The 24,165-nt window shown below is 37.5% G+C and overlaps 1 long non-coding RNA gene across 1 annotated transcript in view; it reads left to right on the top strand.

Annotated features, from left to right (window-relative positions):
* The window catches only part of LOC148757602 (uncharacterized), a 149,347-nt gene that overhangs the window by 66,799 nt on the left and 58,383 nt on the right, over nt 1-24,165 (top strand). The window lies entirely within an intron of this gene.

Here is a 24,165-nt window from a genome sequence, read left to right as displayed (position 1 = left end):
TAGAGAGGGAGGGGGCACATTTATATATTCTAGGCACCAAAAATTTTTCTTATAATAAATAATGATTCCTCAAATTGTCAGATCCATTCCTTAGTTCTGTTGCCTACACCCTTCTGTTTTTGTGTTTATATTACTAGAGGCCCCAAGTGATTATTTTTTAATGTGATTTGCTGTGACCAGAGCTTACACCTGCGTTTGCAGTCACCACTGTTCATAGGATTTGATTAAAAAATTAAATCATAATTACCTTAGGGAGGGTGGGGAGGTTGATGAAAACAAAGGGAATTAAGGTCTGGTAATTTTATTTACTACTTCTTATGTCTTGTGGAATCTAGGAATCCCTTTCCTGTCGTACTCTGAGCCATTTTGCAAGATTGTGATATAGAAACTAATAAGAACATTTTAAGAGATGTTTGGCTGTCCTTCATTTAGGTATGAAGAGACTCTTCTTTCCTGCCTTTTTTAAATTTTAATTTATCACTAGTAAATCACCAGTCTCCAATACTGAACAATAAATAAATTTCATTATATTTTCACATAAGTGTAACGTCCAGTCACCTGCTTTTTGCAAGAGGTTCTGTGGAGATTCAGACTGGAATGTAAATTTCTTTGAGGGGCATTCTCTTGGAAGGCACCTGTGTGCTGCTGCAGATGACAGACCAGTATCACTTCTCTATCCCAAATGGAGAGGATTTAATATAGATACTGGTAAGAAAATGTCCCAGGTTTTAGTGAATGGTACTGACATGAAGGTTGGCAAATCAAATACATTTGTTTCTGGGAGGAAGCAAAGCATATCATTGGCGAATAGCTTCTTCCATTCAGTAAGCTGTTTTTCATTTTGTTGATAGTTTCCTTTGCTATGCAAATGCTTTTTAGCTTGATGGAGTCCCATTTGTTTATTTTTCTTTTGTTTCCTTAGCCTGAGGAGATAGAAATAATATCACTAAGAGCAATGTCTGGGAGATTACTGCCTATATTTTCTTCTAGGAGTTTTATGGTTTCAAGTCTTACATTTCAGTCTTTAATCCATTTTGAGTTTATTCTTGTATTTAGTATAAGAAGATAGTCCAGTTTCATTTTTTTTGCATGTATCTGTCCAGTTTTCCCAGCACAATTTATTGAATAGACTCTCTTTAACTCAGTGTATATTCTTGCCTCCTTTGTCATAGGTTAAGTGACCATATAAGCATGGGTTCATTTCTGGGCTCTTTACTCTGTTCCATTGATCTATGTGTCTGTTTTTATGCCAATACAATGTTGTTTTGATTACTATAGGTTGTAGTATAGTTTGATATTAGGTAGCATGATACCTCCAACTTTGTTCTTCTTTCTCAAGATTGCTGTGGCTATCACAGTCGTTTGTTATTCCATATAAAATTTAAGATTATTTGTTCTACTTCTGTGAAAAATGCTACTGGTATTTTGAAACAGAAACAGACTCATAGATACAGAGAACAAACTGATGGTTGCCACATGTGAGGGGGTTTTGGGAGCTGTGTGGGAAAGGTGAAGGGCTTAAGAAATACAAATTGATAGTTACAAAATAGTCACAAGGATGTAAAGTACAGCATAGAGGATCATAGTCAATAATGTTGCAACACTATGTACAATGTCAGGTTGATACTAGACTAATCGAGGGATTCAATGCATAAATTACAAAAAAATATCTAACCACCATGCTGTATACCTGAAACTAATATAAAATAATATTGAATGTCAACTGTAACAACAACAACAAAAAAATAAATTATTTTTTAAAAAGAAATTAAAGCATTGCAGACGTTCTTTTGGCTTTTGCTCCCTTTATCTTTGATGGGGAATTAGTAATCATATAATACTCAGTGTTGAGCCCTGAGATGGACACTTCTGATACATTACTCTGTAATCATCACAATTAAATTTCTCAGTATATAGTGGAAAAATAGTGTCTGAGAATGGTTAAATTACTCCCTGAAACTAAGATAGCTATTTAGTGGCAAATCTGTGAATTCTAATGCACCTGTACTCGTATTTGATTCTGATACCCATGCAAATGTCCAAATGTATTTTTTCATTAGCAGAGTAATTTTATAAATCAGGAATCTAACTTTACTCTTTGAATATAATATGCATTTTTATTCTACTTAATAATTACTTTTATTCTTGTTGATTTCAGTAAATGAATACGTTTGTTTCTGAGATTATCTGAGGTTTGGTTAAGTTGCAAAACTTCAGTAATATGAGGCAGGGCAGAGAAACAAATATTTTGTGAGAGCAGATATACTCTTGCACTGGTTTAAAACCTTGGTCCCGACTCTTTAAAAGTCAATCTTGATGCATCCTGACAATTCCTATTTCATGACTCTCTCTGACTGGGATACTAGTTCAATCCCTAGGATTTCTTCTTGACTTTGCACTGGACTCTGTTTTTCATTCGACATGATCTCACCTGACTTCGTCTCGTTCCATGGCCTTCACTAGATATGCTGGATATTTCCAGTCAAATAACACACAGCCCCCCAAAATCAACACCTTAAATGGGACATCTGAGTTCTACCCCAAAACATGCTCCTTATCCAGAGGAACCATCTCAGTGGTTTCCACATTGGGAAAGGAAGACTAAGATAACAGGCTGATCCTGACTTCATTTAAAATTTTGATATTGTGTTCATCATGGATCTCTTGCATTAGTTTGAATTTTTTTAAATATTGCATTTACTATTATTTATCCTTATTACTAAGCTTTTTGTACCTGAGGTAAGTACCTCACCTGCTTTACTCTAGTCCCTTCTCTGATGTGATCACATAGTTAACAAGCCCTAAAGCCTGACTAACTGGGCTTGAGGCCTTGATCTACCACTTCCTGGCCAAGTGGCTTGAACAGGTAACTTAATTTCTCTGCTACTCGTTTCACTTCTAAATTGAGGATGACAATAATGGCCGAGCCTATATGAGTGTGGTCAGTTTCAAAGAAATCATATATAGGAAATATTTAGAATGATTCTTAGTCAATTTTAAATGCAATTAAGGTATTTCTGTTATTAATAGAGTTGAAATACTGCTGATAAAAAGAAGTTTAAAAATGGAAATCGTGCTCACTTCGGCAGCACATATACTAAAAATAGAAATCTACTATCATACGTAATTTGTTCACTGATGCATTATTTCCCAGGGTGAGGCCAAAAATTAGTGCTTAAAGAAGTAACACCAGACAAAATATCTCCTCATGTCATTTTGAGGACCAGCCTTGCTTGGAAAGTACCGTGGAAGATGAGCCTCCTCCGTTCCTCTGGTTTTTGCCCACTTCTCACTCCTCGATGTTCTAGCCTCGGTCCAGATCAGAATTGCTTCATGCGTAGACTAGTTCAAGAATATCCTATATGGTTTCCCTGATTCTAAAATTACACCCCATGCAGAAAATGGAAGAACAAAGTAATTATTTGAAAACGCATCTCATAATATCATTGACTTTGTTGAAAATCTTGAGAGTCGAAGCTAGAGTGAGCCAGAAGCTCTGCACTCTTTAGTGAGTGTATGTATCCCTGATACGTGGACCATGCCAAAATCTCCAAATTCATCTTTTCATGCAGTTTTAGATAAAGACTTGGAACACCATTTCCCAATGTGGTGTTAATGTTTCCATGCATTTGTAAGCATTGTTCTCTCTACGTAAACCCTCATCCCCACCTGCCTCTGCTATTTCTTCATCTTTCAGAATTTATCTTTAATGCCATCTCATCTGAGATACTTTCCCTAGCCACAGTCTCTGGAATAGATGCATCCCTTCCAAGGTAATCACAGTTTATGTGCTTTGGGGGAGTCGGCACTGGATGTCCCCAGGGGCACAGAAAATATGCCCCAGCCCGCTGACTGTAAATTCTTTGAGGTCACTTGCCTTGAAATCATAATCCCTAGTTCCTGATATGTACATTGCTCATGGTTGGCATCCTTAAAAGTTTGTTGAGTGAATGACTGGATAAATAAATGGATGAGGCGATGAATGTCTTTTACACTAAAACGATTGAGAAATGTAAGGTCTCTTTATAAATGCAGGCTAATTATGCCTAGATTTTGTGACAAGGAGATAGACAAGTAATTTATTTACAATCCTTTCTCTCCTCCATCCTCATAATCAATCTGACACCAAGCCTGGATGATTTTATCTTCCAAATAAACATCTCATGAAACTGTTTACTTCTTTCTATTTCTACCCACATCCCAAAGTAGTCATTTCAAGCACCTCTGTGACACTTCACTCCTTTAAGGATAAAGACAACACTTAAAATAGATTTCCAGGCTCTGTCTAGCCCAGCTCTACCTCTGTATGGAACTTCTTTGTGGCAGATCGTATTTTTCCAAAGATGACTGTCACAACGTGCCCCATCCCACATGATGTTCTCACAGTGTGATATTTACACTTTCACTGAGTCATGCAATGTATGCATCCTTTGCTTGAAACTGGACCACAGAGTAATGTGAAAGCAATGCTGGGTCATAGCAAACGCTAAGTCCTTCCACCTTTTTTTCTTGAACACTTACTCTGAAAACCCAGTCATTACATGTAGGAAGGCAAGTGGCCATGTGGAGAAGCAACATCAATGTGGTCCAGCTGACAGCCAGCGGTGCCTATTGCATGCGCGTGTGATGCTGGAAGTACCCTCCAGCTGTGGAATCGCACCTCTAAGCCACCCCTGTTCCAGCCATGTGGAACAGAGACACGTTGTCCTTACTGAGCCCTGACCAAACTGTGCATTCAGTATCAAAATAGATGTTATTGTTATTTTAAGCCACTAAGCGTTGTGGCTATTTTTTATACTGTGTCGTTAGATAACTATAATAAAACACTCATCAGGCGCCATATTCTTCCTCCTGGTCCTCTGTGTTCTAACGGCACCTGCCTTCTTTCAGATCCTCACACCTTCCCAGTTTTCTCTGCCTGGGATACTCTGTCTCACATCTAATTAACTTAATTGGATAATTCTGCTTTATTCTGCAGGTCTCTGCTTAAGCATCCTCTCCTCAGGAAAGACTTCTTAGACTTCCAACCAAGCTCTTAGCCCTTTCCTTCTCTCAGTTCTCACCTCAGTTGTAATTTTTAAAATTGCTATAATGAGTTGATTATGTTCTATCTCAGAAACTAGACTAAAAGCTCCATGAGGGCAAATCTCTTTGCTCATATCAGTGTCTGCCACAATCTGCTGCTGGGTGGGGCACACACGAAATTCTCTACACGTATTTGCCAGATTGGTGATGGACATAATTTAGTGATTATTCAAAAAAATATTTATCTAATTTCTAAGCTGTGTGTGCCATGTTTTAGGGACTAGGGACTTCTCTGTGAATCAGGAAGATGAGGCCTGACCTTCATGGGATTTGTCTGGTGGTGGGGCAGAGAAGAGTATAGGGATGATTCCGTGTAGTAATATAATACATGCTGTGGAGAAGAATGGGTCAGAGTAATGGAAGAGAAGGAGAAGGAGGATGGGTGAGTATTTTGATAAGACTGATTTAAAAGATAATGTTCAACTAGGGATCTGAGCAAAGACCTATTCTAGGAAAAGGGAAAACACAATATAAACCCCTGAGGTAGGAACGAATTTAACATATAAAAACCAAGGGATGTGTGCCAGAGTGACCAGAGAGAGAAGGTGAGAGGTCAGAGAGATGGCAGGCTTCAGATTCTTGATGGTTTTCTACCATGGACAAAAATTTGGAATATTTTTTTCCCCTAAGTGTGATGGGGTACTGAAGAGTTTTGAATAACGGAACCTGATATTACTTATTTATGTTTTAATAGGTTTCTGTGTGGAGAATATACTTGGTTGGGTAGGAGGAGTGAAAGCAAATAAATTAGAGGCTCTGACAGCGGTCTAGACCAGAGACAATGGGGACTTGTACGGGAGGTTTTGTGGGGGTGTTGAAAAGTGTGCAGAAGCTGAATATCTTGCAAAGATAGCACCTATGGAAGTTGCTGAATTAGTGAATGAGCAATTTATCCCTTAGCAGTCTGATATCTCAATATCTCTCCCTTTCCTCCTTCTGATACCTTTTCTTTGGCATTCCTATTCTTTTTCGTTTTTCTCTCATTATTCTGCAGACCCCTAGAACTCTAGCTAAATAGTTGGGGCCCCTGCAGCTTTTTGTATGCATCTGGTGCTTACTGAAAAAAGTAAAGTCATCAGAATTGCAAAAGAATCACCATTTGCAGGGGTCTAAGTTCTTTAAATCTGCAGTTCTTTTCCTTGTTGTAATAAAAAAGAAATCCTCCTTGGGTACTTCTGTTAATATGTATGATTGTGTTCTTCCTTCCCACCCATAGGAGATTAAATGCAATCTCTTCCCCTAATACACAAGTGCCTATGCAGCTCTACAGGTGAATTAATTGTTCGTTTCATTTGATTTTCTTCAAACGAGCTCCAGTTTATTTGTCTTTGGCAGATTTATTTTACAAGTCTTTTACTTCAGGCTTAAAGTATTTATCCTCTGGGTCTATTCTCTTTCCTGTATGATGGGAGACTAATTATTCTTCTCCTAATGAATGTGCTAAATGGATTCCATATGGTGGCATGAGTGTGTTCAGACCAAAGCTGCTTTGGGATAAAATAAGTAAATTCCTCTCGTGGGGCTTCCTTACTAACTTCCTTTTGTAACAGTGATAGGTTCAAAGATTCATAGACTCCAGGTTGCTATAGAGATCGTCTCCTTCCCCCACCTCCCTCAGTTTGCAAAGAGGAGCAGAAGCCCAGGAGGTACCTCTCTGGGGTACAGAAGAGCTGGAGCCTGGGAATCAAGGAACTGGAGCTCTACACCCAACTCTGCCACTGACATTTTAAAATGTCTTTTATATTACAGCCGCTTGATTTCCCAATGAGAAACGGGTTCAAACAGAGAAGGCAGATGTAAATTCCTAAGGGTGGTCTTGCGTGGTCCTCCCCGAAGCCAGGTTTCTTTCTTGCAAAGTAATCATCTCTGTTTGTAAATAATAGAAATCAAATAATCACACTAATGAAAGTCTGAACCCTCTCTGTGATATGAGTTCAATTAAACAGTGTATGTTGTTGTTCGCCTTACCTTACAGACAGTAGGCACTAAGTAAATATTTGTTGAATGAGTGAATAAATCAATGACATAACATTAGAAAGTGCCTATTAGTCATATAGCAGGAAAGCAAACATTTTATCTATGTAAATTAGCTTAATGTTCACAGGAAGCCAGTGATATTTGGAAATAATGATGCTTTTGAGAAATGAGAAACTGAGTCTCAAAAAGTTTAAGTAAATTGGCAACAACCAGCCAACATGCAGGACTATCATAATGAAGATAAATCATCTGATTTCAAAATCCAAGTTCTTTGCATGCACCAAAGCAATAGGTAACATTCTTTGCTATATGCAAAATACTGTTGCTAACGACCCTACACGTTTTATGATTCATTTTTGACCCTCTACGTGAAGCACAATTTTATGCCCTCAAGAAACCAAAACTTGAGAATTCTGTTTGTCAAGGTCACAACTAGTAAGTGGGTCAGGATTTGAATCCAGGTCTGTGTAGTAAGGGTCTACATTGCAAACTAGAGTCCCGTGTATTCTGATAGATTAAAGTCCACCCTGCCAAAGCGTTACCCTTTTATAATTTTGAGAAATAAAATCTTCGCACAGTTCTCTCAAGTTTTTGATTTCTTGAATTAAAAGAGAGAGGCATTCTACTTAATTTTACACCAACGTGACTGGGTACGAAATCAAAATAGTATCATAGATGATCCAAAAATTGTTTGAAGTAAACACGGTCAAGAAATGAATGATACGTGCTGCACAAACGGTGAAATGCCAAGTTCAGTTTGCCTTTGACAGACAGTTTTTGAATTCTTGGACATCATCGCATCATGGGAGATGATGGAAATCAACTATTTTCTGAAAAGTAGCACTGACCATATCCCTGGGCTGCTCAAAACCTGAGGAAGATGAATTTTCCATTTGTTATCAAGTGAGTTTCAAACCCCTTGGAATGGCTTTAAATTCTGGGTCCCAATACTTGTCCACCTTGCTCTGTACAACTTTTTCAGGCTGATGGAGGTTCCAGGAGCATAACGTACCTAATATCTCTGTGTTTGATCATTGCCTTTCTGTCTATCTAGCCTGTTTTTCCTCTGACTTCACCAGGCAGCCAGCTCCTCCCACTCAGCCTTGAAATTAATTATATCCTATAATGAATAGGGGTGGGGGACATAAAATATATGCAGTGTTTGGGACATACTCATACAAGGTGTCATGTATTGTTTATCTAAACTCAAATTTAATTGAGTGTCCTCAACTGTTATTTGCTCAGCCTGGCAATCTTATCCACATGGATTCTGTCCGTCACACGTATCTTTGTGATCTCATTGGCCTGTGCACATGAAAACTGGATGAGCAATATTTCATTAGTTAGTCTGTATAGGTAGCCTTTGATCATGTCGCATGAGTTATCAAGGAAAGGATTTATTAGGTTATTTATTTTTACACATCTAGCTATAGGTTAGTATTTCTTCATTTCCCCTTCAACTATTTACCAATGATACGTATGGATGGGCTTTGTAGTGGGGCTGGAGGGAGGCAGGGAGAAGACGAGATAGGAGATACTAATTCTTAATTTTGAAAGTGCCATCGATTTCTCTCTTGTTCAAAACCCACTTTTGTGCTCCGTTCTTCAATAAAATCATATAGCTTCCTGCTGCAAATTGTGTGATTTTGTGGGAGGGAGGGGGAATGCCATCAATTTTATATCGAGGCCTTGTCTTTAATAAGTTCTTTTAACTATATCATGTAAGTTTTCGTACAGTTGCTGCACAGTAAATATATATGTGTAAAATTTAAATGAGCATAATTGGGCAATTTAGGTGCCATAAATTTACTATAAAAGAAAAACGGAACATAAGAGAAAGGACCATAACTTACTGTGGGCTTACTATGTGCCAGGCACTGGATTAATTATTTTTGTTATTCTCATATAAAGGCATCCGGGCCATATGATAACCTCTGTGTTGTAGATCAAGAAAATGAACTCGGGAGAGCTTTAAGTAACTTGTGTGATCTTATTGGTCTGTGCACATCTCGTTGGTTGTGGAGGGAGAGTACAATGGATGAAGGGGCTCAATTGTGTGGTGATGGATGGAAACTAGACTTTTGGTGTAAGCATGATGTTACTACATATAGATGTCGATTTATAACGTTGCACACCCTGATACTTCCATAATGTTATAAGGCAATGTTACCTCAATAAAAAGTAAATTTCAAAAATCATTAAATTGAATAATACTTGACTATTACATAAATTAAATAAACTGAAGTAAATCTGAAAATATGAACACAATTTAATTCAGTTTTTCTTCACCATAAGTGACATTGTTTACTGAAAGAGCCTCTTAAGGTAACATGATAGAAATAGTGTGAAAGAAACGTCATACTTATTTTTAATGATGCATTCTAATTTCAGCTAGCACAATAACCAGTTTTGAAGATGAACATACAACAGCTCTTTCTTTTACTTATTATCCAATTTCTGTGTGTGTGTGTGTGTGTGTGTGTGTGTGTGTGTGTGTGTGTTTATAAACTTGGATAATACAAAAATAATAGTATGCCTTTCACATTTTTGTATATCCATAAGTCATATAATTTTCTTTTTGTTTGTTTTAGTATTACCATTATACTTAAATGGACTTTATGTTCACTACTGGTCTTATTATGGACTGTCCATTGGACTGTTGATTTTGATTCTGTTTTTAATCAATGGCACTTTGTCAAGCAATTTTTCAAAAAAGATCTCCTAAATTCTCTGCTGATTCTGTTCTTTAATGATTGAGGTACCTGCCTGCTTCCTCTATAAGTTTAAAGGCATTTGGCTAATTTAATATTCTCAAATGTCACTCTTTCCCTCAAAAATCTAGATATTTTCTGTTGATATGAGCAGCATAGAAGCGAACAGAGCTGTGGAAAAGGCTGAGACCTGTGAAATTTTTCCTCCATGCAGACGAGATGTTTTGTGTGCCTAGGTGCATGATGAATTCTTCTTTTTTTCCTCAAAGTTATACAGTTTATCTAGGAGATGTAATGTTTTCAAAACTTTGGTATCCTAAAACCTATGTGTTCTTTTGATCTGTGCATTCAATTGGTTTTTTTAGCCATATGTCTTGTATTACGTAATGAGATAAATTATCTGGACTCAATGTAGGTACTTTACTTCTGGGATACCAATTACCTTATGTTGAATCATGACGTCCAAATCTATTAACTTATCTCTAATTGTTTTACTCTGTTATTTTCATCTGTATTCACTATGCTTATTCCAGTGTCAATAATTTAGATTTATAATCTATATTCTGTTCTTTGCATGTTTTTAAATTTATTAGTTGCATGATGAAAATACTTGTTCTCTAATGTTTCCTTCAAAGTATGACTTTCCTTTTTGTTTTATTTGGTTTTTGTAATACTATGGAATTCAAGTTCTTAATAAGTTATTCAATAGTATGAAGCAATTTTAAGGAATTGTGAATAAGGTCTAGATTATACTCTTTTGCTCTTATTTACCTGGCTCATTTCTTTTTCTTTTTTCCTTCCATATTTTTATTTAAGTTTTGGTTATAGATTTGCCATGCAGTTTATTTTTACCTTTGTTACTCTGAAGTTACTCTTTGTAGACATTGCATTTGTTTTGGTAAAACAGAAAGAGAGTCAAGTGACACACTATATCTAAAAACTGTTTGTTTTTGTTTGTTTGTTTGTTTTGAGCAGCTCATGAGAATTGTGTGTGTGTGTTTTATCAACTTTTCTCTACATTAGCTAAATGGATGGGTTGATAGTGGGCAGTTAGTGTTGGGGGAACATAGATAGACAAGGGCAAAGTATAGATTTTGTTAAAATGTATGAGTTGTGTTCTTTTGGGAGAGTGTTTGTGATGTAACAGTATTTATTGTCCCCTAAATCAACTTTAATGTATGAGGTTAACGATGTATAATTCTAACACATTTTGGTCATTTCTCTCTTCAATGTGTTCACTTTTCTTGTTTCATTTTTTTTTTTTTTGCGTTATTGGTAGTTTCTCTGACTTCTGAGTTAGAGGAAAAACAAGAAGATAACTACTAATTAGTGAGAATTCTCAGGATACTGTCAACTCACCACTTTGTCTTACAGATGATATTTAAACTTCACTTCATTCCAGGTTCTTTTCTTTCCTTTCTTTTCCGGTTACCAGTTATTGAGGGTTGTTGTATTGGTTCTCTCTCTCTCTCTCCCTCCCTCCCTCCCTCCCTCGCTCCCTCCCTCCTTTTCTCTCTCTCTCTCTCTCTCTCTCTCTCTCTCTCTCTCTCTCCCTCCCTCCCTCCCTCCCTCCCTCCGTCCCTCCCTCCCTCCCTCCCTCTCTCCCTCCCTCCTTTCCTCTCTCTCTCTCTCTCTCTCTCTCTCTCTCTCTCTCTCTCGTTGGTAAAATTTCTCCCAAGTGTTTATTATTTTTATTATATAAGGTATTAGGGGAGAAAGATCTGAGTTTTAGTATGTTTATTTAAATCTAAATTTTAAAACACACTATTCTGTCTCTATCAAGATGACAACTCATGTGTCCTGCCTTTTCATCCCTAATTTATCAAAAAATCCATCTCATTAGTTTCTTAATTACATTCTAGTATAATACATATTTGTTCCTCTGTTGTCTCCATTAAATTGTGAGCTCCTTGATGGTAGTATATGTGCCTTTTCTTTCTTTATTTTTATACTCCTAGCATCTAGCCTGGTGCTCAATGTGTGTAAAATAAATGAACAGTTAAACCGATTTACATGGTACATGATTTACATTTAACATAGGACTTGCTTTCTATTGGATGGGGCTCTGTAAAAATAATATAGAGATTTTTCAAGGAATTACCCATTGGTAAAAATCCTCAGCTGAGGACTCAGTAATCAACTGTAAGGGCTGTGTGGGAAAGAGATTTTCCACATTGTCAAAATTGGACATGATGTTCTCCAGGTAGGATTTTATTAAGATGCACTTACTTAAAGATTTTCAAAAAAAGGTTTCCACAGAGTTTCCAGCTAGATGTCCTTGAATAAAGAATTAAAAAAAAAATATTCTAGAAACTTGTAGTTCAAGGTGAGGGGGGTCTATTTGTAAGAATTATTCACTGTTAAATTTCTCACAGACCATCTCTTTCTTTCTGAACTTTTCTTATCCAGTGATTCTTATCTATAATAAGAAGAACAACACCACCAGTAATACTGCTAACAGCAATATCAACAAAAATAAGCGAAAATGCCAGACTTAACAAAAACCTTTATGCCATTCCTCTTTTGAATCTGAAACTCTGGCGTTGTCTGTGACTGTTTTGAAGGCAATGTGAGAGATCATTCAGATGCATTTTTAAGCTTATGATTATTAACTTTCCAAACTTGGAAACATCCCTGGTGGTCTCTTCAAAAGCTGTGTCCTCTACCTGACTTTCAGTCTTTACCCTGCAAACAATCATGGGAGTGCAGACCATTTTAAAGTAAAATCACTTTGGCAGAAACGTTTGTTTCCCCCTCTTTTGTTGCCTGGATATACTACTAGTTTCAAATGCTTAATTTAAACTTGAAAGGAAATTTCTGATGTCCTTGCTTTACATTTCTAGAGATCTAATAGTGTACCAGGTCCTGAGGTAATAATCTATTCATACATTTATAGGAACCATGAATAACTTAGTAGGATAAACTTAGACTAGGTCAGGAGCTTTAAAAAATTCTGAGAGCTCTGAAAACATGAATAAATTCTCCCTTGGCTTTTTATATGGCTGACAACCAAGCATTTAATACAAATAATTCTTGTTTTTGAGTGTACCATGGCTGTGTAGGGTGGATGCTCAAAATACCATGTGGTACCACGTGATTATTGCTTTCCATTTTTCTGAGATGGAAAATTGAGGCTCAGAGTGGCACTTAACCAAATTTGTAAAATGTAGAGCTAGGATTCGAATTGAGTTCTTTCGATCCTAACACCATTATGAAACATATCCCTGTGATTAGGCTGAAACAACTGCCAAATTCAGAATATCAGAAGACAATGTCCAGCATTTAAGTGAAGGCAAGAACAAGTTAAAAGTTCAGGAGGAATTTCATGTCAGGAGTGGATGTTCTGATAACGCAATTCATAGAAAAACAATATAAGAGGGAGAGGGAGATCCGGAGTGGGAATTCCAAATCTTTTTTCCAGCTATGTAGGTATGTTTATTTAACATATAACATTGTGTAGGTTTAAGATGTGCATGCAGCATGATGGTTCACTACACATATGTATTGCAAAATGATTACTGCAATAAGGTGAAGGGGAGCAAAATATAACACCCCAAAATATACCTCTGTGCCATCGAGCTTATCTGGAGCTGATTGTTTTTCAGAAAGAGAAGACACAAGAGAAGTTCTGAAAACCCAGTAAAAGTTACCCTTTATAAGAGACATTTACATTTATAAGGGAAAGGTCCATTTGTAGGTCTGTTTCCCTCTCTGTTCCTATACAAAAGAAGGTGACTCTAAATCTATTGAAACTCTTATCCATGGAAAAAGCAAGGTCTGTGATCTGTGTAACAGCTGTACCCTTATTTACCGTGCTTTCCCTGGTGACCTCCATAACTAGACTCCTCACTACCCTTGGCCCCAACAGCTTTCTTTTGTCTTTAGCTGGAGATGCTATTTGAGGTGGTGGCTTGATCCATTTTGGGAAGTTACTCAGTTTTCCTGGGTATCTCCCATGTATACAGGTGGTATAAATGTTACTACACTTGTCTTTGTTTTTCTCCTATTAATCTGTCTTTTATCACAGGGAGGTCTCAGATAAAAACCTAGAAAGGTAGAAGGAAATTACTTTTCCTCCCTTACAATGGTTAGTTAATACCTCTATCATATCATATAACTATTATTGTGTGTGTGTGTGTGTGTGTGTGTATAACATTTAAAAGGTATTCTCTTAGCATCTGTCAAACATATAATACAGTATTGTTAATTATAGTCACCATGCTATATATGAAATCCCCAGAACTTACTTATTCTATAACTAGACATTTGTACCTTTTGACCAACATCTTCCCATCTCCCGGTTTCTCCCACGTCCACCACAGCCCCTGGCAGTCTCCTTTCTACTTTCTCTTTCTATTAGCCGGCTTATGATCCGATGGTCCCTTTGGAGATGACATTTGAAACAGAATTAGCATTCTGTGCAAAGACTACAAGACAGAAACATGCCTGGTGAAGTCATAAAACAATGGAGAGTGAAGTGGAGCTAGAGCCATGTGGCTGGAGGCAGTGAGGGGGGTTGGTCTGTGCCCACGTTAGGTAATGGGAGGCCAGATGAAATATCCTACACTGAAACAGAATGGATGGTAGGCACTAACTACCTAATGATGGGGCTTTGTTAGACTGGAGAATGCACACCACACTAAGAAGGTTTGGGTTAAAGTTTGTAATCGTAACATACAGTTCCAACCAACAAAATATACTAAGCGGTGATACTCAATAAGTGGGACACTAGTTTGCAATTCTGAATTTAATTCAGCACCTTCCATTTATAGAAAAGGTTGCTGAGTCTATAGAAGTTTAGTGTCACAGTCAGCCGATGTCAGAACTTCCTTTTCTAAAATGCCCATTTGTTTCCCCTTCCACTATAAAATGTGTTGTGACTTGGCAAAGTTTTAGAAAAGGGGTGTGAACATGAGCTAAGAGAAACTCCATTTCCAGGGAAAGCTGGGAATGGCCCGAAACCATGAGATATCACTGCATAATCTAAAAGAACAAGTTTGCTTTTAAAAGCTAGTTGGTTAACTCCAGACCAACATCCCTAAATCCCCATGATAGAGGATAGATTGCATGACCCATTGAACTTCCATCAGTGTAACTTGGTGAAATAACTTTTGGATCAACTTACTCCTTCCCCTTTTCTATCCAGTTCTGCAGGAGCTCGCATTTTAGGTGATAAAGGCTCTTCTCCCCTACTATGCATTTATCTCTGTCATCTTTAAGAACTTTAAGCCTCAGGGGTGCATCAAGAGTCAGTTGGTCAGTGCCTGCGTCATGTGGTATGTACATTTCCCTTTGTGAAATATCATGGTGAAATGGACAGGGTATACTATATAGTTGAATGTCCCATGATCTAGGGCCTAGTGTATTTATATGTCTTTTTGTTTTTCCTTTCAGTCCCAAAGAACACAGTAGTATAACCGACATGAAAGCTCCCGAGACACAATAACTAATTTTTAATAGCTGCCTGATTATTCCTATATCATCTTTAACAATTACAGGAATGACATAATTTAAAAGTTAATATGTTGAAAAAGTTCTGGTGCATTGTAGATCTTGCTAAATCCTGGTATCTCTTACTCGTATCTGTTTCTAAATGCCACATACTGTGTACAGCATCATGCCTTACTCTTAACTGTTGTGCTGTGGTTAACGGACAGATGGGTGAGTGAATGGATACATGGGTAGACAGAGACATGAATGAATTAATGGATCAATAGATTGAATTGCTTTTTAGAACTGAGCGATTTATTTATTTATTATTATTTTTAATTGTATTTATTTTATTATTATTATTATTATTATTATTATTATTTAAGGACTGTGCAGCTCACAGTGGCCCATGCGGGGATCGAACTGGCAGCCTTGGTGCTACCAGCACCATGCTCCAAGCAACTGAGCTAACCGGCCACCCCCAGAATTGAGCACTTTCGTTAATCGTAGTGGATGTCTACTATTTCATGTCGTCAAGGACAATATCTACCATCATAGCCAATTCTGAACATGTGTGATTTTATAAATACTGTTTACCTCACACATCATCAGGGTCACATTATATATTAAAGAAGCAGTTCTTTATGTTTAAAAGTTAGATATGTTAGCAGTTGCACACATGAGATTATATGAATATGGGGCTCCTCTGAGTCACAAAAAATTGAATTGGATTAAATTCCCTTTAGGGATAGAGTAATCTGTAATATATTGCTATCTGTTTACCACAGTCTTATGTCTTCATAAAAAAAAAAAAAATTAGTTCTGACAGGAACATTTGAGAACAATAATGAGATGCCCTCATTTTCTGAGGGGACTGAGGCTTAGATTAAAAGCAATCTCAGTCTGATCTTGTTCATTGCTAGCTAAGGTTCTTCTAGGCTTACTCAGTTTTGACAAGCAAAATCAGAAGAGAGCTTTCATGTTAACAGGACAGAGGTGAGATATTAAATTTGGATGAATGTAAACATAACACACTGAAGTTTCCTAAAGCTGTATACCCTCTGTACTCACTACACACCCTTCTAAAGAGCTTCAACTGAAAATCCTAAAATCTTTGCAGAGTTTTCTTTACCTGATGTGGTAAATTTAAAAATGAATCCAATGCCTTCAAATCTATATTTCTTGTTTTACAAAATAGTTTATTGATTAGCCAAGGTCTAAACAAAGCTTCCTACATGACTCATTGATCAAAATAAGATCCAAGAGCTCATTAACTCGGTTGTCAGATACATTCACTTATTCATAAGCTTCTTTTTTCCAGCTGACCTTTCACAATAAAAAATGCAAAAGAGCTTATCTACTTTCATGTTTCACCAAGCATATACCAGTCACCATTAACAAAGGAAATCTTGGAGAAAATTTACATTCCCAAGTACCTTACTTGGAGGATGGTATCTCCTCAACATTACGCTGTTTAATAGGTTATTGTAGGTTTAAACAAGAGAAGATGCTGCCACTTAATATTCCTATTTTGATATTATTAATTACTAGTACCTTCCAACCATATCACAAAATACCAACTTAAGGAAGTGAAGGATCTTTTGGAACATCATGGTGAAATGGAAAGAATGTACTGTATAGTTCTTTGGATATTCTTACGATGGGGGCACTTACTGGTAGAAGCTTTTAAGTTCCATCATGAATACTTGAATAACGTGGTGATTAAACTTGTCTCACTTTTATCCACAGCTTCTGTGTACAGACCCTGAGCTCAACTTGGGTAAAAAGTCCCATATTGAATGCGTGGGTTCTAATCTATATTTCCCAGATGTCATCTTTTCTAGGGTGACTGTAGAATGTATCATCCAAACCAGAACACTTGTGAGAGTGAAAGATAGTACTATTAATAATTGTGTTGGCACAAACAAGTCCTCTGCAACAAGGACATAGGATCACCCTGCATTTAGCTGAATAAATGACAGGTCTGACCACCTGTCTTGTACAGGAACCCTATTTCTCACTGAAGAGTATTTTGCATATTATTATTCCAAGATGTCTATCAGTACCAAGGCTTTTCCTGTGCATTTTCTAATTCTATGCATCTCAGGTTCCACCCTCGCAGTGAAGCTCCCTGGTCCCCTAGCTCTCATTGATTAATCTTTCCGAGCAGTACTTTGAGTTTGCACTGCACATCATCATTATCTCTAAAATTGTTTGCTCTTGTTTCATACATGTGTAACGTTTTTCTTCCCAAATACACCACAAGTTTCTCAGAAGCAGACAGGAATGCCTCATATTATTTCCTCTCCAATAGACTTACCATAGGAACCAGCAGCCAACATTGCAATCATACAGTGAATGATTAAACTAGACATGGTATATTTTTTTCTCCCGTACCTACCTCCATCTTTCTCCCTGTGCCCCAGCCGCACTGGCCTACTTACCATTTCTTCAACATGCCAACCATGCTGACTCTGCAGTACTCATTCAGTGAGCCTATCATGTATTTTCTTTCACTGATTTGCAGCTTGGGTTCCCTACTTGACTTTAGGTTTCTTCTCCAAAGCTACTTCCTTAGAAAAGAGTTCCTTGGAACTGTCGATATTATGTGGACTTCCCACCTGTCAGCCTTATTGCCTTAGCTGCTCTCCTTGCTTTATTACTACTGTTTGTAGCTCTTCTTTCCTAATGTCAAATGCGCACAAAGGTGTCATCCCTCCCCTGCCCTAATAATAAGCAAGCTTCATATATTCATCATCTATTACCAACACCTAGAAGTGTGCTAGGAACGTGGCAAGTTCTTAACAAATTTATGTGTCTGTTGGAAGAGTATGGCAGGGGAAGAAATATGTGCTCAAATAAACAGTGTCAGTAGGGGATGAGGGAAAGTACGGAGCCACTTACTTGAGAGAGAATAGGAATCATGTTTTTTTAGAGTGTAACCTCTACTTTTGTACTTGAACTCAGCTTTGTCTTGTGAGCTCATTCCCCAAGGTGTTTGTACTAGTTACACCATGCTGAATGATGTAAATTCTGAGAAATACGCCATTTCTAGAAACCCTTCAACATATCTCCCCCCACAAGGAGTTGAATGAAAACTGAGATCTGTTCTGGAATTCTTTCTCAGCTGTAGAACAAAAAATGAGCTAGTATAAACACCATGCAGATATTTTTTTTTTTTTTTTTTTTCACTTGAGATATTAGGTCTGGGAAGGAAAGAGTATAGACACAACAGAGCATAGCTGTCTTAGGTACATTGCATGTCACCGTTCCTCGCAAGACAAATTTGGCCTCCGTTGCTTTAAAATAACCCCAGATGGTCCAATAAAACTGGGAGGCTATATAAAGTACTTTAATGGATTTTTACTTTTGTGCTCTCAGTATAGGTAAAATTTAATTGCATCCTGTAAGATCCTTTTCTAAAGATATAATGGGGAATATATAATTTGTTTGGTCATCAACCCACCCTGTTTTTCCTGGAAACAAAAACCTTGCCGTTTTGAAAATCATTCTTTCCCACCTATAGTTATATGATAAGAATAGAAGTATCTGTCTTTTAATATGATCCAGGCAGTGGTTGGAAGACATGGCACAAGCTCATGCTGTCATCATAGTTCCAGGTGTAAACCTGGTCAAACCTGGACCAATGAGCATCTTTCCCATGGATATGTTACATTTGAGCTAGGAAGAAAAGCCCTTTCCTATTTGGCCACAGAAATCTAGAAATTGGTAACTATTATCCTGTGCCCTATATTATATATGATTATTATATACTGTGTTTTCTCGAAAATAAGACCTATCTGGACCATCAGCTCTAATGCATCTTCTTGAGCAAGAATTAATATAAGACCCGGTCTTATTTGATTATAATATAAGGCTGGGTCTTATATAATATAATAGGATATAAGACCGGGTTCTGTTTTTCCCTCTGTCGCTAGAACCCAGCACTTTAATGTCAAACATTGGGTTCCCAGTAAGTGTTTGAAGTAATAACCTTGGAAAGGGGCTTTTTCTGTCTAGCTAAGAAAGTAAGGGTACTCCACTGGATGTCACTCCTGATTTTTGACAAAAGTAACAATTAAAAAGCAAGTAAACACTGTAGTGCTTAATTGAAAGTTGCTAAGAGAGTAGATCTTAAAAGTTCTCTGTACAAGAAAACAAAAGTTTTGTAACTGTATAGTGGCAGATATTAACTAAACATTCTGATGATCATTGTGCAGTATATACAAACCTATTGAATCAGTATTTTATGCATCTGAAACTAACACAATGCTATATGTCACTTATACCTCAGCTTAAATATGTGTGTATCCATATGTATATATGTGTGCATACACACACACACACACATATATATATATATATATATATATATATATATATATATATATATATGAGAGAGAGAGAGAGAAAACAGGCTAAACACGTAATATATAGTATGAGCCCAGTTTTGAAAAAGAAATAAGGTATAGAATTATCATAAGTGGACAGTATGTAGACTAGTGTCTCCATTGTTATATTTATCTATTCTTGAATTAAGACGCATTACTTGCATAATTTTAGAAGTTTGAAAGTAAAACATCTCTCTGTCATGGGATCGTGAGTAAACGATCTCTTTGAGCACACTATTCATGGTAACCATCCACACGTGTTTGTTAACGTCTGGCTGGTGATATTCTAGACTGAGAGGGAAATTTCTTCCGTGCATTCCCCTGTGATGTGTTGACTCTCCATAGCTTTTGCATTGTCTGAGATTTGAATAAACTTCACTGTCCCAGGGTGAAAAAAGGCGAGTGAATAAACTTCAACAAAAGAATGGAAGTGATACTAGAGGCAAAGTCTTTCTGGCCATATTACATGCAGTTTTTGGTCAACTCCACTCTTTTCCTCTTGCAGTCTCAAACTCTCTTTCTGTAGGAATGCTTCATCAGAAATACTCTTCTGTTTCTCTGCTCTTCTCTTGAGTAATTTATTATAATTTCTTACCTAAATGACACTCAATATTCATTTGCATTTGAAAAAGAAAAGTATGCAGCGTAAGATATCAAAATGTTCCACATTGAAATATTGTTTCACTTAATTCACATGGTTTCATGCTACATAATTTAGTTTTTATCATGAATAATATATTTACTTACAGTTTGTTTTGCTTTTTTCCTAAACATAGAGAATAAGAACAAGAAAGGCTTACATGGATTAGCAGTGGTCGTTCTAGTAGGTCATTTGATTTAGAGTTTAGTAACATAAATGATCATACATATATTCCAAATTTGTATAACCTTCCATAATTTCATCATTCACTTGAGACATTTCAGGAAAGGACATTTAAGTATCTCTATGGCTATGTAAAACTTAGATTGAAGTTGAAAAATGTCTGGGGGAAACTATAGAGCAATGCTTTTGTTCTTACCATTATGCATTAAAAAATTCAAGAAGAGTATACAGTGAAGTAGGCTTAGTACTGTGTGTTTATCTTGGCACTGGCAGGAGCAAAGATGGTTCTACTTATAGTTTATTAGATAAGAATCAGCCTTGGTAAATCCAAACTAAATTTTAAGCAAAAAAAAAATGATCTCTAGATTCATATACTTTCTTCCAAAATGGAATTACATTTGTTTGAATTTATATTTTCTTCTGTGTGAAAAGTTCAACCTTACAGCTATTTTAACCATTCAGGAAAATATAATACAAAAGATCAAATATTGAATCTACATACTAGAAAAAACACACACATTATTACACATGAGAACTCAAAATTCTTCCCTTGTCTTAGATTTCCACATGGCATACTGTAGGCTATTATGAGAGTTAAGCATATACGGTAGTTATATAGTTAGCTGAAGTGCTAACTATATGATGTTGACTCTGAGCTGGACGCTAAAGATGCTCTGTAAGCTCTCCATCCTAAAGACAAGTTTCATGGTCTGTAACTGAGTGTTCCAAGACTCTTTATACTCTGATTCTTCATTCTCATTTCTCACCATTCATTTGAAACTTTACACTATATAGTCTAAATATATTGAACTCATTACAGTTCTCCAAATAAGTAGTCTTAATTTGTCTTGTGTGTCTGTGCATGCATTTGCTTCATCTGCCTAATATAGTTTTCTCACCCCTCAAGAACTGTGACACAGTGTGTTTTAAAGATGGGTAGGTTTCCCTTAGGTAGATAAGAATTTCACGTAAGCATCAAGTCACTGACCAGCTCTCTGGCCATGGGCAAGGTGTGTAATCTGTCTCAGTACCTGTTTCCTCAAGTGTAAAATAGAGATACTGTAGTTTCTAACTGAGAGAATGGCTGTATGTATGTATGTATGTATGTAGATAGACAGACAGACAGACAGACAGACAGACAGACAGATAGATAAAGGTATGTTCTCTTCACACAATTTCAGGAATGTAGGGGATGTTTATAAATGTAAGACTACCAAAAATAAAACTGAATTAAGATAACTTTCTCTATGCTATTATTTCTCTGGGCTGATCTTGCATAGAGAGGGAAAAAAATGATAATTTTACTGAGAAATTGTGTGTGTGTGTGTGTGTGTGTGTGTGCGTGTGTGTGTGTGTGTGTGTGTGTGTGTGTGTGTAGTATGGACTCTACGAAAGAGCGGGGTTTTTGCTCTATTTCCAGTAGCCACAATAAATACCTCATCCTGCTCACATGCAACACTGAAGATGGCACATCATCCATGGCATCTGGTGACTTAAAAATGTAAAGCCTATATTTCTCACTCCCCCCACCCTCATAAGACACTGATGCTGTCGGTCCAGAGTAAAGCTGCAATATCAGATAATTGTAATTTACAGTCCGATTGGAGTGGCCATTATGATCATCCCCCCCACCCCCTTGGTCTCCTCCTCCCCTTTTCACCTTGTTCAGGTCTCTGGTTGTATTAAGTTATTGCTTTCAGTACTATCTGAAAAGCTAAGTAAAGGCACCCTGACTCTGCCCCGTTGCTGTGCAGTCATTCGTTTATTCTTGCCACAAATCCCTACTGAGTGGCGTCTATGTGTCAGACACTCTGCTACCTGCCAGGTGTACAAGGTTTAGTGTTTTGTCTACAGGCGGTACTGCTGAGTAACAGGAATTCGGGCTGCCTGAGTTTTCGTCCTGGATGGATCACTGCTCGCTGTTGTGTAGCGCTGCGTGGTCTCTCAGCGCACTCATCCTTCCTTTGACATCTCTAGCATGTGGCTGTCATTGTCCCCAACTCTCCAGATTTCTTTGTGAGGTTTAAGAGGAGATCGTTATGGTCACCTGAGAAGTTCACCAATGTGCTAGTTATTATCTTATTGGCAGCAATATTCATAATCAGAGACAACACAAAAAAGTAAGCAAGTGAAACATTACGGTGTGAGGTGTGATAAGCTCTATGAGAGGCAAAAATTGGATGCTTGAGAAAAAACAGAGAAACAAGATCCAATAAGGTGAACAAAGAAAGTTTCTTGAGAAGGTGATGGTTAAGTTTGTTTGTGGTAGATAAGAATGGAAACGACCCAAGAAAAACAAGGGCAAAGCATTTCTGTCAGAGGGAGAAGCATATGTGAAGGCTTGCATCAGGGAACTATCAGGAATATTCCCGAAACTGAAAGGCCAGTAGAAAACTGCTGCCTACCATGAGAAAGCAATTGGCTGTTTCAGAGGGGTTATTGCCTGAGGCTGCCGAAGCACTTGCATCCCCTACAGCCATTCTCTGCCCCTGGGCATGACAGCTGTCCCCTGTACTGGTGACCAGTGTTCCAGTGGAAGACATGTCAGGTTGGCTGCTTAAGCCGCGTAAGCCCAAACCACCCAACTATGAGATCGTCTCTGGAGCAGTTCCTTGCCTATAGCTTCTCTTTTATTCTGACCCTCTGAGTCCTTTTATCTGAAAACTTCACGTGCGTCCAGGAGTCCAAAGCTGTACCTCTTTACATTTGAAATGTCCAGAGGTTTACAGAACCAGTTCTTATAGACTCATTTTTCAGCACAGGTTCTTGTCAGATAGTTAGAATTAAATTCTAGAGTCCTATTAAGATTTATATTCCTACTTTGCAACACAATTGCTACATGTCCTTTTACATACAGCAGGTCCTCAAGCAATACGATTTTGTTTAGTGTTCAAAGTCGTTTTGTTATAATGTTGATGAGGAAAAAAAAAATTGATGCCTGGCTGAGGCCACTGTCTGTGTGGAGTTTGCATGTTGTCCCCATGTCTGTGTGAATTTTCTCCAGGTACTCTGGTTTCTTCCCACATCCCAAAGCTGTGCATATTAGATGCACTGTCTCAATTGTCCCAGTATGAGTGTGTGTGGGTGTGTCCTGTGATGGAAAAGTATCCTATCCAGGGTGGGTCCCATCTTGTGCCCTGAGCTGCTGGGAGAGGTTTCCACCCCCCCTGACCCTGACCTGGAATAAGTAGATTGGAAAATAATCTTACTTGTTATCAATATTTCTGAAATGCATGTATAGCTTACATTTACTTCAATGTTTAATATTAGTAGTTTTTTGGGTCTTTATTTAGAAGTTTTTGTGACCAGAAATATGCCAAAGGACCTTAACTCTTGTTTGTGTCAATTAGCCTAGGGTAAAATTGCTTTCTTTATATGTAGTTCCACTTGAAGTCACATTTTCCAGGAACCTGTCAATAATGTTAAGTGAGGACTTACTGTACATTTTTTCAATGTTGCATTAAAAAAATCAAACATAAACTTGTGGCTTACGACAACACTCATATATTAGCTCACACTTCTGTTAGTCAGAAGTCTGGGCACAGTACTATGACTATAATCTCAGGCCAGGGTTTCAACAAACCTGGCATCAAGGTCTCAGCCAGGCTCTCACTTTGGGGTTAAGGTACCCTTCCAATTGCAAGTGATTATGGCAGAATTCCGTTCTCTGCCTCTGTGGTACTGATGTCCCATTTCCTTACTGGCTGTCAGCTAGAGGCTGCCTTTCCATGCCTCCCCATTCATTTTC

Source organism: Rhinolophus sinicus, chromosome 8 (assembly GCF_057876585.1).
Source record: "Rhinolophus sinicus isolate RSI-liver-muscle chromosome 8, RSI-T2T, whole genome shotgun sequence".
Taxonomy (NCBI): domain Eukaryota; kingdom Metazoa; phylum Chordata; class Mammalia; order Chiroptera; family Rhinolophidae; genus Rhinolophus; species Rhinolophus sinicus.
Note: the sequence above shows the minus strand (reverse complement) of the source record. Positions and strands in the feature narration are given on the sequence as shown.